The sequence below is a fragment of the Pan troglodytes genome, chromosome 2 (assembly GCF_028858775.2).
Source record: "Pan troglodytes isolate AG18354 chromosome 2, NHGRI_mPanTro3-v2.0_pri, whole genome shotgun sequence".
Lineage (NCBI taxonomy): Eukaryota > Metazoa > Chordata > Mammalia > Primates > Hominidae > Pan > Pan troglodytes.
Genome location: NC_086015.1, coordinates 170,797,911 through 170,813,597, shown reverse-complemented (window position 1 = coordinate 170,813,597; position 15,687 = coordinate 170,797,911). Strand labels below are relative to the sequence as shown.

The 15,687-nt window shown below is 35.9% G+C and overlaps 1 protein-coding gene across 4 annotated transcripts in view; it reads left to right on the top strand.

Annotated features, from left to right (window-relative positions):
• The window catches only part of WDR49 (WD repeat domain 49), a 211,639-nt gene that overhangs the window by 30,173 nt on the left and 165,779 nt on the right, over window positions 1-15,687 (top strand). The gene's annotated exons all lie outside the window — the stretch shown is intronic.

Below are 15,687 nucleotides of genomic sequence, written 5' to 3'. Positions count from 1 at the left end.
GTAAGTGTGAAGCTTATTGACCAGATAGTTTGAGTTGTTCATGAAGGAGCCTAGAATGAAACACAGAGATATTTTTCTTTAAGCATTAAAAAAATACACTTAATGGTTATAGCAGAGAATTAAAAGTAATTGGTTAGGCCTGGATTTAACACAATGTGCTTGGTAGCTTTGCCCCTCAGTTCTTTGGGCCAAATAATATTCTTTAGTTTGAAATTGCTTCACTGAATTTCATTACTATCAAGAAAGAACTATTTATTGTTGGAAAAATTTTTTTTCTTAGAGATCAACATATTTTGGGGAAACAAAAAATTATGGCTGTGAGTGAAGAAAGCCAGATCTCTAAGGTGACCTCCAGGAATAATTGTTCTTGCATTTAACACGGACATAGAACTCAGCAAATGCAAATATGCATACCCAGTTTGCAAAAAATTTCCTCCTGTCTCACTCACCCTAAGTGGCACAGCTCCTTTTCTAAGCTGATTCTGGCACTTTGTTGTCCCAAGATCCCTTATGAGGGACGAGTCTCCCACTCATTTTGTAAATCCTGGAACAATGCCAATAAAAACAAAATTAGAATTTTTCATTTTAACTCTGCATAAAAAATAAACCATAGGAATTTAACTGTAAATGAATAATTTTCTTCTCTCTTAGTCAATGAATTTTGAATTCTTCAGCTATGCATAATGAACAGCATACATCAAAGTGGTTTTTAGTTTCAAATATGGGTAGAAAGAAGTGCTCTTCCATGACGTAGAATTTAGGTAGTCATGAGCCTCCAACATTTCTACTATATTATGTTTACTAAAGTATGATCTAGGGCCTTCTTAAGATTGTCCGTGGGTGCTTGGAGTATCCATACTAATTTGAAATAGAAAATATTTTGGAATACCACCTGGAAATTAATAAAATATAATAAAAGCTCACAATACATTAGCCTGTAATAGGCACACATTTTTATCTTTGGATATCCACAAAAGAATATAACAAGTTGGGTTCCACCTGTATTGATAAATTAATGTCCCAATAGTATCAATCATTTATTTATAATAGAACTTATCATATTTAGTAGCAAGACATGCTCTGTCCTACACTTTTCTCATTTCAACCTTCATATATTTGCTATTCACCCAACCTCATTTGTCTGAAAGATTTCACTGCTGCTGCTCATGCCCAGTGCCCCAAGTAAATTTGGCATATTTTGATAGACATAGCAAACATTTTGACAGCTTGAGGACATTCAGTAAAACATAACAGCAGATTATGACAGCTTTGACTCTATAGTGAACAGAAATGTGGCAGTTTTGTTCCGGTGCTAAGAACACAAAGAATTTGAATGCTAGGGCCTATTAGGAGAGTCTACATTATAAAGTTGATGTGTTGGTGAAACTGCTTCAGAAGGTTAGAGGTGGGTGTTCTTTCCAAACTGCAGATTAGTCTTGAATGAACCCAAGTGAAACTGGAAAATTCAACCTCAAGTTTTAATTTATTTCTATTTTATGTTAAACATTTCAAAGGCCAGACCACTTATTTTGACATTACCGGTTGGAAAAGCAGGAACTAATGGACCAAAGAGGAGAAGAGAAGGTAATTCGGAGCTTGTATGAACATAGACAGTTTTTCTAAAAAAGAAATTGAGCTTTGCAGGTGTACCTTCAAAAAAAAAAAATGAAGTTCATCCATTTTAGCAGACTCAACAGCCAGAGAATGGAATAATCCCATGGCACATGTGCAGCCAGTACTAAAAGTTAGACCTTTGAGCCAACATGATTTCCAAACACAGCACAGACACCTAAAGAAGAATGATGCACTAGATGACTTTAATGGTATCCAGTCCATCTGTCATGAGTTTTAGGCCCAGAGGCCACAGGTATAGATTGCTGTAAAAGGATAAAATGCCCTCAATAGCATTCCTGCAACTTCGAACTCTAAATGCAGTGATTTGTGGTCCAGTTACTAAGGACATGCTCTTAGAAATGTCAAGATTCTGGCACCAGATTCCTTTATATTTTCATTTTTTTTTTTCTTACACAGATTGCTTGTTTGGGGCTGAAGAGTTGTCAGATATTAGGTGAAGTCCATCTCCTTAAATAGCAGTGGCAATTCTTAAGTGAAAAAACAGGAAGTTGGGTCTTTGAATTATGCAGTAAATGTTTTACGTGTATTTCCGAATAAAATATCACATACCATACTAATCGTAGTAGTAACATTTAGGAATAAAGCAATTAGTGCTAATGTTCATTGTGCAGTGGTATAAATGGATCAGAATCATGCAGTGTTTCAGATCTAGGAGTCAGATTTCCCAAGCTTAAATCCCAGCTTTGACACTTACAATGTGACTTTATGCAAATACTTAATCTCTCTGGGCCTCAGTTTCCTTTATTTCTAACATGAGGATAACAGAGCTTTCATGAAGATTAAAGGAGGTACTATCTGGAAAGCACTTTAAAAAGTGCATGCCACAGAGAGTAAGTGCTCAATTAACATTAGATAATTGAGCTAATTATCTCATTTAGTAAGTAGAAGTTAAACCATGTAACCTCTGACAGTGCCTTGATTCTAATTCATACTTTTCTTAAAGGAAATTAAACTTCAAGTGACACTTGCTGCTATGTGTCTTCATTCCGATTCGTTGTGGAAGGAAGTGGTAAGAGCTGCAAAGACATAAATTCACATAGAAGAGTCAAAAGCATAATTGTTCTATCTCTCATTTCATATTTTCTTAGCAGGCAAAAATTCTAATTGATGTCTTGATTCTTTTCTTTGGAACAAATAAGTTACCTGGGTAGAAGCACAGAAAAGTAACTTGTGGATTTCATTTTCCTTTAAGTGATGGTGTCAAAAGAGCCATATATCAGCCTGAAGGGAGAGAAACTTGCATTATTCATAGAATCGTAAAATGGTTGTTACTCAAACTTCCCTGTAGCACTTAAAATACTTAGAGAAATGACATGGTCTCTGGATGCTCATATTATTTTGATGTCAACCATATTTTACATTTTCTTTGAAACTCCAAAAGCCAACTATTGTTTGAGGAAGAGTAGCTGTGGTTTGCTGATTTTATAGGAGTGGTGAGAAGTAAAAATTTTGGTCTAAGGAAAATGGAATTTTGGGAAAGCCATGGAGCTTGATATTTATTGAGCTTCTCCTGAGAGTCTGGCTATGTAGTTGTCTGAGTGTTTCTTTTTTTACATTCTCCATTGTTGATCTCTGTATGTCAATGATGGTTTAACATTAGACCTTGATCCTAGATTAATTGCTGCCTGTTTGGTCTGAGACCATAGTTTGCCCTGTGCTCCTGGGCTCTCCAGGTTAGGTCCTGAACTGCCTTTATCAGCAACTGTGTCTATATCTTCTCCTGGCACACCTGTTCTGGCCTGATTGTAAGCTGAGAGCTGGGGGCTGGCTTTACCCTGTCAGCTCCATGCTATCATTTGCCCAAGCCCTACTAAATCTTTAGCTTTAACTATACCTAGAAGTGAAACCTCCTAAGCCACATGTAAAATGTGAGGTATTTATCCTTAAAGTAGGAAGGGCCAAATAGTTTTAGTGTAAGAAAGGCACAGTAAAAATCCTAGCAAGACTGCCCCAGAGACTGTGTGGTGAGAATTCTTAAAACAAATCTGTCTTGGAGGTGAATGAGATCTAAACACAATGCACTGATTCAAACTGAATCTCAAAAGACCGGAGAAGTTCAGTAGTCAATTCTGCAAGTTCTAGAATTGTGCTTAACGGGTAATACAATTACATTTAAAGAATTTTGATATTCTCATCCTTGATTATCTTTATACAATTCCCAAAACACCTCAACAGTATCTTGGGGATTTTAGAAAGCATTCTACAGCAGGGTCTATGAACTGTGCTTGTTTTCTTCAAGACAAAGCTGAGGATGTTGATGTCCTGCCAGGCAAGCTAGGCTCTACAGGAATATAGAAAGTCAGATTGGGCCTTTTCTTACATTTTTTTAACTTGTCCTTCTTTCTAAACTGTCAAGCTTCCTCCAAATTTATGGAGGACCCATCCTTCTCTAGGCCTTCTCATTGCCCATTGTACCTTCACTACTAAGGTACCCAAATGAACAGGTCTTCCTAGACGTGTCTCATACTCCAAAACTATTCTTATATCTTCCTTCTTGCCTTTCTACCCAGGCACCACCATCCCAAACACATAAATAAAATTACTCATTTTTGTTTCACTCCCTTTCCCCAGAACCTTTAGATGTTCTTATCTCTGATAAAATGAGATGGTCCATAAAGTTCATTTAAAATTTTTTCTTAGATAAAACTGTTAAGGTATAAAGTTGGATATTATGCTATCCAACAATGCTGAGAATTAGAAAATATTTTTATAGTGTATGCAAACTGTGTAAAATATATAATATCTGCAACATGACAGAGGTATTATTTCCTGTTCACATAAAGTAAAAAGCAGGTATTTCTAATGGGTAAGCAGTTGCAAGCAGGGATTCACGTCTCAGGCTGTCCCCACCTTCCACCTTCTACACAAGCCATACATCAGCTGGTAGCAGTGGAGAGCACTGGGGAATGTTTTTTGTGGTCCAGCTCACATCCCATTGGCCAGCACTCAGTCATATGGCTACAGGTAACTTCAAGTTACTTCAAGTCGTATGGCAAGTAGGGACAGCTGTGTGCCCAGATAATGATCTCACCCATGGTCCTCTTAGAATTTTGTGGGAGGAAAATTTCCTTCTCTCCTAATGAACCAGCATGCTTCAGTTTGTAAATTATGGAGACCTTTGTGTCTAATTGTATTTTGTGTTCTGTCTTAGCTGCCAGGAAGTTCAAAGCTAAATTTAGTGTTCAACTCTTACAACTATGCTTAACTTAGGTTTTCTGGAACAATTATCTGCTATTTTTATTATATAATTCTTGTTCTTTTATCTTTGTTTTAATAGTCGGTCCTATTGCCTATGTATCTTCTGTTGTAACTGAACTAAAATTCTTTCTGGAAATCAGTGTAGGTAAAAATGATGAATAAAAATTTAATACCTTTCAAGTATAGTAAGATTTTATAAAGCACTTATGTTGGCATCATGTTATTTGATCCTTTACCAGCCTGAAACATAGGCACGGCATAAATTTTTACTTCCCATTTACAAATAAGGAGATGAAGGACTAAAAATATTCAATTGAATTCTCCCATGGGCAGAGCCAGAACTCAGAGGCAGATTGTCAACTTTGGAGTCCATATATGGCATGATTTCCACTGGCCACAAGATAACCTTCCTTTGGCATGTTGCTCTAAGGAACATGAATCCAACAGGATAAAGATTTCCTAAACAAAATGCATGTTAAGTTAATAGTGCACAGGCCCTGTGCTCTGCTAACTTGGAACTAACGCGTAATCAGCAAATAATCAACAACTGCTACAATGAAATCAATGTAGAGAAAGGGTGGAAGAATGAAAAGAAGATAATAACCAATTGCTTTTTTAAAAAATATTTTTTTCTTTCTAAAGGCATCTCAGTGGAGACTTGTGAGAAGGTAAACAGGTGAAGCTTAGTCTAACCTGTATATAGTAAAAAGTGCATTCTGCAGCCTCAGTCAATTCATCATCTGCTGAACAAAGACAGCAGGTCATACCATTTCTCATGCATTGCTCTTAGTGCAATCAAAATACCTGTTTTTAATGGCAGCAGAAAACATTAAGGTGACAGCATGAAGACAAATCCAATACTACTGCAGTTGGCACAATTAGAAATGGCAGAGGAATTCTGTGGTGGTTTTATCTGATTTGTTAAAATTCATGAATAATGCTAGCAAATGGCGTCATCACCAAAACTCAAGGAAGTGAAGTTGTATCTCACTACAAATGAAAAATTTGCCTTCCAAATCCTGCTGCCTTTGTGCTGATTTTTGTGACAAGTTCTAACAGCTTCCTGCCTTTTCAAACTCTCTGTGTACTTTTACAACAGGCACTTACAAAAATTAATCTGGATCAGGGTGTGATGAAGAGTGCTTTTAGTAAACAAGTGGTTTAACCTTGAGCGTTGGCCAAAACTGGAGAAGTGAAGACAACCAAGAAAAGCTTGTTACAGAGGAGGGAGGGAGAGAGAAAGCAAAGATGTCTACTGCTGTTCATGTGTGGTGCATCAGCTTAGCCAGACTTGTGAACTAAGGGCACTGCTACTTTTGAAATTTTCCTGAGAGTTAAACAAGAAAAATGAATAAAAGAATGAAAGAACCATTATTTGTGGCATTTTGGTTTCAATTTGTCACATTTTGCCAAGTATAACATATTAATGATGACACAAGACACCCTCACTCTATTGCTAGAAATAGGAATCCTCTAAACTGTCCCTTAGTGATTTCTGACCGTTTCCCAAGGCTCTGCCTCATACTTGTGCAAGAAAAAGCCCCTTGGGGTCTTTTCTCCCTTCATCATGTCTCACCAACGTTCTATGGATGTGAATATTATGAAATCCTGATTCTCTAGGCACCGACATCTCTGGGGAGGCATTACCAGAGACATTATGTTCCTCTACTGCTTCACTTCCCATGTGTGCATGCATACACCTTTCTCTAATCTTCTCAATAGACCCAAGGCCAAATTATCACACTAGTTTTGCTACAGACGCGTACTCTTCAATATGTGCTACATTTGGTTATTTAAATAAAGTAAGAATTTCATAAAATAAAGTTCAGTTCCTCACAAGCACCAGCCATTTCAAGTACGCAGTAGCTACTATACTGGACTGCAAAGAATATAGAACATTTTCAGCATTGCAGAAAGTTCCACTGGACAATGCTGCTTCGAACCCTTTCTCATGACTTCCTACTAACTTGTTCTGCTACCTCACTTCTGGACATATATTTGTGGCAAGGAGCTGCTCTCAGCTCCTCAATCCCACTATAAACACATCAGACTGCCCATGTCTTAGAACCCAGAGGCCAAACTGATCCTTGGCCCCAGAGATAGCAGAAAATATTTCTCTTCACTCTAGTCTAAGACCTATTTTTCCATGTTCCCTTCCTAGGACTGTAAAGAATGGGAAGATCTATTCCTTTCAGGGGAATCCTTCCTTCTTCCTTCTGGTGCAACTCCCCTCCTCTCAACTCCCAACACACACACAGGTGTTTAGTCTGGATTTATGGTTCCAATGAGTCCATCACAAAATTATCTGACCTGGGCCATTATCCAAAGAGTTTCAGTCATGCTGATCATATTTTACTTACTCCTGTTTTAGGGCCTACCAGATGCTGGTGCCTCAGTTTGGAATATTTCTCTCCCATCCCCAACAATTTCCTGGCTAACTCCTACTCACATGTGTATAAATACCACTGCCTTAGGGAAGCCTTTTCTTACCATGCAGGCGGGATTAGCGCCCTACAATGACCCTGTTTTCTCTTCTCATAGCTTCCTATATGTTCCTTTGGTTGCTTTCATCATAGATGCTCTGATTAACGCAATGCCATTATTTGTTTAAAGTCAAATAGAAGTCCCAGGCAGGCTATGAGAGACAAAATTGAGTGTGAGAGAATTGCAACATAGATTCTGGAGGAGAGAGGCCATGAGGTGAGATATCTGTAGGAGAGAACAGACTGTTTAAGACTGGACCTTACAAAATTCTTCAAGGCGGTGGAGAAACAACTGGAATTGGTACAAGAAATAAAGCAGCTGAGTTATTTTCCAGAAGTAGAAGGAGAAGAAGCAAACAAACAAAAAAGGAGGGTATAGCCAGCCATATAAAATTTCATTTATTTTTATGATTCCTATTTAGCAATCCTTGTATTATTAAAATAAATAAGACTGGGCATGGTGACTCACGCCTGTAATCCCAGAATTTTGGGAGGCCAAGGTGGGCACAACTACTTGAGGTCAGGAGTTCAAGACCAGCTTGGCCAACATGGTAAAATCCCATCTCTACAAAAATACGAAAACTAGCCAGGCATTATGGCAGGTGTCTGTAATCCCAGCTACTTGGGAGGCTGAGGGGGGAGAATTGCTTGAACCCAGGAGGCGAAGGTTGCAGTGAGCCGAGATTGCACCACTGCACTCCAGCCTGGGTGACTGAGCGAAACTCAATCTCAAAACTAAAAATAAAAAATAAATAAATAAAATTAAATAAATATAAGTAACACATTATTCTCATGGTAAAAAATCCAAGCTAAACATGAAATTTCCCCCTTAGCATGGTCCATTCTCAGTCATTATACTCCCCTGGGTAACTACTCTTAATATTTCCTGGTGTATTTTAAATGCATTTTTATCCATATATACACATATACATATCTCATGTAGCTTTTTTAATGTAGAATATATTTACATATATTATCATATTTTATGTATTCAAGAAAGAATGCTACATAAATAGCTGCTAATCATGTGAAAAGGCACCGAAACTTGTTAAGAATTTGATTTGATACTCTAATCAGAAAGAAGACATTCTTTTTACAATCATCAGATTGGCAAACATTAAAAAGATCAATAACATTCACTGATGGCGAAGAACCAAGGGAATAGGCACTCTTACTAAGATTGTAAATTGACAAAGCTTTTCTGGAAGGCAATTTGCCTTTATATATCAAATATAAAATGTACCACATGTATACTTTTTAATCAGCAATTCTAATCCTCCAAGCTACCCTAAATACATTCTGAAGTACAGAAAAAAATACATGCAAAAACATGATTGTAATATCACTTACAAACTGGAGTATTTATAACCCAAATATTCATCAGTTGGATGAATGGATAAGTAAATTATGGTATACTCCTATTACTCAGTTATTAAAAAGAATAAGGAAGACTTATGTAAGATTGCCCAAGATTTGATGTTCAGTGAAAACAAGAAAATCACAGAATAGTGCATAATCATATTCTAAAATAGAAAATGTACATATTTATGTGGTATACAGGTTATAGAAAAAGAGAACTGTGATTGTAGTGGGGCAAGTTATAGCAAAGGGGTTTGTGGGCACCTTATCTATACCATAATTCAATGCAAACATAAATGTTCTTAACATGCTGGCATATCTTCATAACCTAAAGACTCTGTGGTACTATTTCTAAATGTATGTCTAGTAATGCTGAAATTAAGAGTGCTGAATTTAAAAGCAGTGCCTTTTATAGATACTATGTCCTTATACTCAGAGCATTAACTTCCTTCCATTGAATTTTAGCATTAAGAGAGGGAACATAGAGAACCACTCTACCGTCTTTATTTTACAGGTGATGAACAGAAATCCAAAAAAAAAAAAAAAAGGTGGGGATTGGGGGGAATTTGTCATTTTCTATTGAGTGATTTGCAGAGCCAGAACATTGTCCAACATGATCTGGTAGCCAGTTTTTGTTTCTTTTCTCTAGTGAACAATTTAACTCTATTTTAACTTATTTATAATTTCCCAAAGTTATTTTATACATCATTATTCTATAATCTTGGACATCATTCACTATTATGATCCCCTCCCCAAACTTGCTATTATCAGTAAAATAGATGAATATCTCTTCCTCAATATAGAGGAGAATATTTACAGTATATTTATCATTTACTCATTCTTACAACCGGTATTTATTGAATGTCTACCCTGTGGCAGTTAAAACCTGCTTAGACATAGGCCTTCCTTTATGGAGGGCTATATTTTAAGTAAACTTCCCTAGGAACAAAGGCATTCTTCTAGATAACCATAATGCCATTTTTGTACACAGGAAATTCAACTTTATACATTACCTAATGAAAAGGTTGATATTAAAATGTCCCCTTTTGTCCCAGTAATGTCTTTTATATAAAATCACAGATCCAATACAGAATTATACATTTGCTTTAGTTGACACATCTCTTTCATCTGTTTAGTTTCCTTTAATCTTGAGGAGTCCCCCACTTTTTCTTGTCTTTCATGACATAAACATTTTTGAAGAATTCATGCCAGTTACTTAGAACATCCCATTATCTGGATTTTCTGATTGATTCTTTACTGTTAGATTCATCTTCACCATTTTTGGAAAGAATACTGCGTAGTTATCTCCACCTCTTGTATGGCATTGAGAGTCCCATTATGTCAATTTGTCCCATTACTGGTGATGCTATACGTTGGATCCCTTGATTGAAGTGGATCCACCAGAGTTACCCATTGTAAAGGAACTTGTGGGCTGATAATTTTGTACTATATTGTGAGTATTCTTCAACAAGATTTCATCCATTGGTTTGACTATTGATTGATTATCTTTGCTGGAAACAATGACTCTACTGATGGTTGAAAAATGGTGATTTTTAAATGCTATTGATTCTTACTCATTTTCAGTATGGCATTTTTCTTTCTGTAAGAGAGAGTCTTCGGCCCCTCTTCTCTTTCACCCTCTCATTCTCTCTCTCTGCCTTGAGTCTGACCACAGATTTATGGCTTCGTTTATTCTATTCAATGTGCTGTTTTCTATTATGGTCATTATTTTATGATACTCAAAATGCCCCAAACTTGTCTAGTGTGAGACCCCTTCAAGCCAACCCTTGTATCCTTTTAACATATTTTCATCAATCTGTTATTACTGCTTTGCTTTCTGGTACAAGATGATGTGCCCAAGACCTGGAACCAGCCATTTCTCCAGGGATCCCCAGTTCCATTTATTGGAGAATGGTATTGAGAATAACAGGATCTGGGTAGTAGTGTGTTCATTGCTATTAAGGGTGTCATTGCTTCCAGGTCCTTTCAGTTGATATGATATAGCTAGGATATATCTATACCTATCTATATCAATATTTACATTTATTGATCTATACATATTTTTAAAACTAATGAACTTATACTAATACTTCCAATTCAATTCAAATACCACAGGGTTCTTCCCCTCCCTCTGTCACTCCATATTTGTGTCATCTGTATTTCCATGCTCTCACATTTTGAACCTTTGTTCCAGCAGCATTAATATATTTATTTGTATGCTTTATTCTGTAATGTATATGAAATAGTTTTGGAACTATTATATTAACACTACTCTAAAAATGAAAGTAAAATTCAAGACTTATTTGCAGTTTTTTTGCATTATATTGCATTACAGGTACATGGGTTAGAGAACTGGGCTTATAGATATTAAAATTAATTTCTCTTACTGTGTGGTTGTGTAAGCTTGTTACATGGTTAGGTTAGTATATATACATATTAAATTTTAGAGTTTAAAAAATCTTTGTTTTGATTTTATTTTGTTGACTATATGAAACATTTTTATAGTTCTCAAGTCAACAGTATAAAAATGCATACTTAGAAAAATTTTACTCTCTTCCCTATCCTTTTCTTCCCATCCTCTCATTCTGCCTTGATAACAATTTTCATTAACTTCTGAAAATTTTTTTCTGTGGTTTTGTTTTTTAAATACATGTATGTCTATGTGTATTTTTTTAACCTTTTCTTCTCTCTCACATAAACATAGCATACATTTATTCTCTGTGGCATTTTAATTGTATTTGATTAACAATGTATCTGTATATAAGTTGATAGAGAGTATTTTCAATTGTTTAACAGCTGTATTATACTCTTTTGTTAAATGTAGTTTGGTTCATTCAACCTCTGTCATATTCTTGGACCTGTAGGCTATGTTTTTCCCCAGTGTTTAATTCTGAAAATATTTAAATCTAAAGAAAAGAGGAAAAAAGATTATTTTTGAGGGAAAATGAATTGTTATTTAGACATGTTGATTTGAACTATCTACATAGGACTTCCAAGTTAATATATCCAGAAGAGAAATAGGATATAAAGGTTTAGTGCTCAGAAGAGAGGTCTAGATAAAGATATTTCTTTGGGCATTCTCAGCAATTAGACCATGTTTGAAGCCTAAGAAATTGGGTCATATAAATCAGCTAGGGTATATGACGTGAGAAGAGAACAGGTCAGAGGGCCAAAAGCTAAGATATACCAATATCTCATCTTATCTTATCTTCATCTTATCTTTCTGTAAGTACCACAGAAAAAGTGGTACTTACAAGAGATACTGAGGAGTGATCAGAAGTGTTGCTGAGAAACACAGTGTAATGTAAACCAAGGAAAGCAAATGTTCTTAGAAGTAGGGAAGAGTCAACAGAGGCAAATTCTGCAGAGACACATAATAAAAACACATAACTCATGGGTGGGAGCCTTCCAGACTTGGAGATATGGAATCATTGGCTCGAACCCTTATGCCATAATATTGGAAATCCAAAGCCCTTTCCAAATTTCTGCAAATGTAAAATCACCTCTGCCTGCCCTCCATTGCAGCTGCCATCTCTGTTCTCTATCAGATTAACACATGCCTGAGACTCAGCTCCTTATGTAGTTATTCAGGACTTTCCATTCAGTAAGCATTTACAAGTCGAGTAGATGCAACTGAAGGTTTTTGGGAAGTAGGTGTATGGGTTGGAGTGAGAAATATGTCAGAAACACACAGACACTTCCATTATTAAAATAATTGTAGCCATGTTGCCTGTGGGGTTTTCTCGATGGCACTTTATTACCATGCAACCCTCTGCCATCTTGGAGTCTCCCATCCTTTCCACCTCCCATTTCAACCACCATTTCCTTCTCTCTCCCTCTGTCTAATCGAATAAAAAAATCAATAAAAACAAATACCAAATTATTTTCCTCTTTTTTACAGCAGCTTGATCCCTGTTCTTTCTTGATTGGGGTCTTGCACATAACTCAGATTTCATTTTCCAACTAAACGGGAATCTCAAGGTATTTTCTCAAACAAAGATATTTTGGCACCAAACATTAACTTGGTACATTTTCACTTTTATCAGATGAGAACCAGAAAAAAATGTATTGAAATGTTTAGCCACAGGATTTTTGGTCTTCTTGTTAAGAGCAGCTTCAGTGGAAATGCTGGATTGCAACAGGTTGAGTAAGCTGGAGGTGAAGAAATTGAGACAATGTGAGAACATGATTGTTTCAAGTTGGCTGTGAAAGAAGGATGAGACAGTAGCAAAAAACAGATGGCAATGTCGAGGGAAGATGGTTAATAATTCGAATGACTTGATCATGTTTAAATGCTGATGAAAAGGAGTCAATAGAGAACAAGAGAGAATAACAATAGAAGAGATTCTCAAGGTGGTGGGAGAAGGTTGTATCCAGAACACAGAAGTTCTGCTGTCACAGGGGAGAAGGAGATGGCTGCAGATATAGGTCATTATATATGCAGGTGCAAAAACATTGAGGACATTTCTATCTAATTGATTCCTCCATTTCTTTCTCCCCCTTTTCATTCTCTTTCTTTCCTTCCTTTTCCTTGTGAGTTAGGAGTCAAATTTCTTTATTAGGAAGGGAAGGGAAATAATAAAGTAGGAGTTTGAAAGAAGCAGAGAATCAGAGTGAGAGTTCAGCAAGAAAACATGGAAGGATTCCTAGTAGTATAGAGGGACATTTGAGGTTGGAGATCATGTATTTTGTTGTGGTGACATCATTCTGCCCTATCCATTAGTGTTCAGCAGCCTAGGTATAGGCACAGAGAGGATGCTTTTCTAATGCTGTGTTTTGCCAGATATCTGGGATGAAAGGATGGCAGAACAAAATAATGAAGATAATTACCAGAGATTGGTTGAAGTTGGATCTTTGGTTTGAGAAGGATGTGACAGCAAGAAAGAGCTGACAGTTTGGTGAAAATTCCCCTCAGAACCTGGATTAGAGTCTTTCTGACTTTTTATGTTTATCTTATTGATTCAAAGTTTATATGTGAAAAGTAAGTATATCATTATAAAGCTTTAGGCTTCTAAATAGATAGCTTTTATCAAAACAGTATGAGATTATTTGGGAGTATACATTCCAATCTCATATTTTTCTGGTTTGTTGATGACCATGTTATCCTAAAGAAAATCAGATTTTGTTGAAGCCAATATATTTGAATTGTGGTAAAAGTGGTTAAGAATTGGAAATTCTTGGTTCTAGGTCTGTTTCTGCTAATAGTGAACTATGTGACCTCAGAGAAGTCTTTTCTTAATAAGCCTGAACATCAGTTTCTTCCTTTTAAATGAAGGGTTTGGTGTAGATTCTCTAAACTTTCTTCTAGCTCCAACATGGTACTCATCTATGATCCTATGGATGCATAAACTTCTTTGCCATAATCATGGTCTCCAACAAAGGAACAGCAATTTAAAAAAGTATATATTTGTATTGCTACAGTGAGATTTCCAAATGAAAATCAATGAAGCTCAGTTCTCTGTTGGCTGCACCATTTCACTGGTCAGGCTTATTCCCCCAAGTTTCTAGCCTAGGCACAAAAGATGATAGTGATAAGCATTACTTTAGATGTATAGCAGATATTGAAGAATTTCACAGACTTAGAGAAAATTAATAAGAACAATTATATTTCTCAGGGGTGATGATCATCTTTATTTAAAAGAGAAAGATTTATTGGTTTTTTGCCCACTTCAGCTTCAATTCCCTTCTAATTCACCAGCTGGATAGGAAATCAAAATGTTGAATTTTGGGCTTGTGAGAGTTTGGTTCCAAACCTTAAATTCAGTCAAGGTCTGTGTCTTTGTTAGTTACAAAACTTTAACTTTATTCAAATTGATGAGCTCTTGAATAATTGATAATATAGTATAAATGAAAATTAAATTCTACTAAAATCTATTGAAGCAAGAAAAAAAGAGCGCTATGGACCTTGACTAGAAGAGTAATTTCCCCTGTTCTGTTGTTCACTTTCTCATAAATGTTCATTAGTAGGTAAAAATTGCAGGGGATGATATAAACTGATGCATCTGTTTTGCAATAACATATCTAATCTTCTGCTCCAGGAGACGTTCACAGAGTTTGATAGCAAAACCTAATACATATTCATAACCAATATGCTTTGTAACCAAGGGAAATTGAGGCAACTACAACAGAATGAAGCATGAGAAACCAGCATGTTAATTTTAAATTTAATTATAGTTATAAGGGAAAAGGCTGCATTTTGATAGTGTATACTCATTCAGCTGTCATGGAACATTAAAGAAAAATCATGCCGAATGTCTGACAAAAGAAATATCAATTTTGGTGAAGTGGTTGATAAAACTAGCAGGTTATGAAGAAAATAAAATTTTGAGATTCAATTATGAGCAATTTTTCATGTAGAGAAAAAAGCATTGCAGGATTCTAATGATCTGAAATAAAATCAGACAACTTCAAAATTATGGAAAGTTATCTAGTCCATACAAGATACCTTTTAATGGAATGTTTCAGCATGCTTAAAGGCTATATTCCATTTAAAATTAGGAAAAACAAGTTAATGTGATGCTTATTATACTTTCTTATTACTTTCAATAACCTAAAAACATGTGTTATTAGTAACCAGCACACCTAGTCTCTACACTGAAGTGTACATATTCAAAGAGCATTGATCTTGTTGTCTTGTTCTAAGTAATTGGTAAAGAGGAAGTCAAACTGTTGCTGTTTGCTGATGATATGATTCTATACTTAGAAAACACTAAAGGCTACTCCAAAAAGCTCCTGGAACTGAAAAAAGAATTCAGCAAAATTTCCAGATACAAAATTAATCAGTAGCACTTCTATACACCAACAGCAACCAAGCTGAGAATCAAATCAAGAACTTAACTCCTTTTACAATAACTGCAAAAGAAAGAATAAAATACTTAGGAACATACCTAACCAAGGAGGTGAGGTGAAAGACTTCTACAAGGAAAACTACAAAACACTGCTGAAAGAAATCATAGATGACACAAACAAATGGAAACACATCCCATGCTCATGGATGGGTAGAAGTAATATT